Source organism: Colobus angolensis, unplaced genomic scaffold, assembly GCF_000951035.1.
Source record: "Colobus angolensis palliatus isolate OR3802 unplaced genomic scaffold, Cang.pa_1.0 Scaffold234, whole genome shotgun sequence".
NCBI lineage: Eukaryota > Metazoa > Chordata > Mammalia > Primates > Cercopithecidae > Colobus > Colobus angolensis.
The window spans coordinates 756,989-760,053 of record NW_012115533.1 but is presented as its reverse complement, the minus strand read 5'-3'; positions in this window follow the sequence as shown (position 1 = coordinate 760,053).

Below are 3,065 nucleotides of genomic sequence, written 5' to 3'. Positions count from 1 at the left end.
TTTGTTTACCCACACAGCTATTTATTTCCCCACTCGTTCATTGAGCAGCCACGATGGCCAAGCATGGTGATAGGCACTGATGATGATAGAGACAGGCTGGCCCTTCTCCCATGAAGTTTGTAATCTAGTAGGGTGAGATAAGCAAAAAGCAGAAGGTTACTACACATTTTTATTAAAAGAGTAATAAGGGGGTCCAAGGAAGAACATATGAAGACTCCTAAACCAGACATGGAAGATCAGGTAAGAAAGATGTGATTAAAATAAGTCATATCTATGATGGCACCCAAATGATTAGATATTAGCCAGATAAAGAATAGGAAAAAGAGGGTTTAAGCAGAAGATACAGTGTATGCTAAGGTCTGGAGGTGGCCAGGCCCTTGGTATCCCCTTGGATACCAGGGGACAAAAGTAGTTTACTCTGGATGGTTCTTATAGCATAGGTAAGGAAGGTTAGGGAGAAGGGGCACAAGTCTGACTGGAGAAGTAAGCCTAGATTATGGAGCCACGGGGGGAGTTAGGTGTTCATGCTGAGGACACTGGGAAGCTATCACAATTTTAGGCTGGGAATGTAATATAATGACATGTCCATTGATGAAAGATCATTGAATTGCCCAGTGGTTTTCATCTAGGTAGTTTCATAAACGATCTAGGCAGTTGTGGTTTTTTTTTGTTTGTTTTGTTTTTAAATCCAATAACAGCCCCCTACAGAAGAATTACTTGAAATCCCTGGAGGTGGAATCTAGGCACTAATATATTTTAAAGTTCCTTAAAAGATTTTATTGTGAAGCCCAGACTCAAATCACTGGATTGAAAGGGGACAAAACCAGCTAGGAGGCAATAGAGATAATCAAGTTGACAGGTGATGATGGCTTATTTACATCCTAGAAAAATATCAGAAATACAAGAAAGAGTATTCAGTGAGCATAGAGGAGAAGAATCAAGAATGGATCAGCATAATTCTGAAATATCTTTTTGCAAAGTTTTGAATTCAGAAAATGTGTAAATATTTTAAACATTAAAAAATAAAAATAAGTCAACAAAAGTGGGGAACAAACTAAAATTGAATACAAATAGAAACAAGTGAACCTAACCAAGTGCATGACATAACCACAAGGGGCGGAGGGAAATCCAAAGGAACTTTAGAGCATGTGCAAAGAAATTTTGACCTCTAATAGATTTCTAGATTGTGGTGGCATGGGAGTAGCAATTTTATAACTATTATAGAATTGTACAAATAAGTAAACATTGTTTTATTTTAGGAATCAGGGTTTCCATTATAGCAGAAGAGAGATACAAATATGGAAAGGAGAAAGGCAAGGAAGAACTCTGCGCTATTGGATGGGAATGAGTAATATCAATATAAATTTACACACACACACACACACATTTATTTCCTAGCACTGACTGTTGAGACATCTCAGTTACAAAGTGACACCTGCAGTCCAAGTCTTCATTTCTAAATAGGATCCTACTTGTAGAAATGAATGATTCTTGGGCTAGTGTAAGAAATCTGGAATGTTTTCTTGCCTAGGAAGTAATAAAATGCTTTTAAAATAAGAAAATAAGAGAAACCAAAAAGGAGCTCCCACTGACCAAATCAGGATCATTAAAAAATACATTTTTCAACTTTAAATTTTAAAAAAAATTTTATGGGTACATAGTAGGTGCATATATTTATGGGGTACATGAGATATTTTGATACAGGCATGCAATGTAAAATAAGTACATCATGGAGAATGGGGTATCCATCCCCACAAGCATTTATCCTTTGAGTTACGAACAACCCAATTACCTTTAAGGTATTTAAAAATATACATTATCGTTGACTACAGTCACCCTATTATGATATCAAAAAGTAGATCTTATTAATTCTATTTTTATTTGTTTTTACCCACTAACCATCCCTACCTCCTTCCAAACCCCCTCTACACTACCCAGACTCTGGTAACCATCCTTTTACTCTCTAGTTCAATTGATTTGATTTTTAGATTCCACAAATAAGTGAAAACATGCAATGTTTGTCTTTCTGTGCCTGGCTTATTTCACTTAACATAATAATCTCCAGTTCCATACATGTTGTTGCAAATGACTGGATCTCATTCTTTTTACGGCTGGCTGAATAGTACTTCATCGTGTATAAAAACCACATTTTGTTTATACATTCATCTGTTGATGGACACTAAGGTGGTTTCCATATCTTAGCTTAGTAAACTGTGCTGTTACAAAATCTTAGCTTAGTAAACAGTGCTACAACAAACACAGGAGTGCAGATATCTCTTCGATATACTGTTCTTTTTTCCGGTGGGAGATGGGGGTATCTATCCAGCACTGGGATTACTAGATCATATGGAAGCTCAATTTTAGTTTTTTGAGGAATGTCCAAACTGTTCTCCATAGTGGTTGTGCCAATTTACGTTCCCACCAACAGTGTACAAGAGTTCCTTTTTCTCCACATCCTTGCCAGTCTTTGCTATTTCCTGTTGTTTGGGTAAAAGCCATTTGAATTAGAGTGAGACGATCATCTCATTATAGTCTTGATTTGCATTTCTCTGATGATCAGTGATGTTGAGCACCTTTTCAAATCCTTGTTTGCCATTTGTATGTCTTCTTTTAAGAAATGTCTATTTCAATCTCTTGCCCATGTTTTGATCAGATTACTAGAATTTTTTCCTATAGAGTTGTTTGAGCTCCTTATATATTCTACTGATTAATCTGTTGTCAGAGGGGTAGCTTGGAAATATTTTCTCCCATTTTGTGGGTTGTCTCTTCACTTAGTTTATTGCATCTTTTGCTTTGCAGAATCATTTTAACTTGACATAGTCCCATTTGTCTATTTTTGCTTTGGTTATCTGTGCTTATGGGGTATTGCTCAAGAAGTCTTTGCCCAGACCAATGTCCTGGGGATTTTCCCCAATGTTTCCTTGTAGCAGTTTTGTAGGGAGGGAGGGAGAGAGGGAAGGAAGGAAGGAAGGGAGGGAGGGATGGGAGAGGGAGGGAGGGAAGGAGAGAGGGAGGGAGGGAAGGAGGAAGAGAGGGAAGGAAGGGAGGGAAGGAGGGAGGGAGGG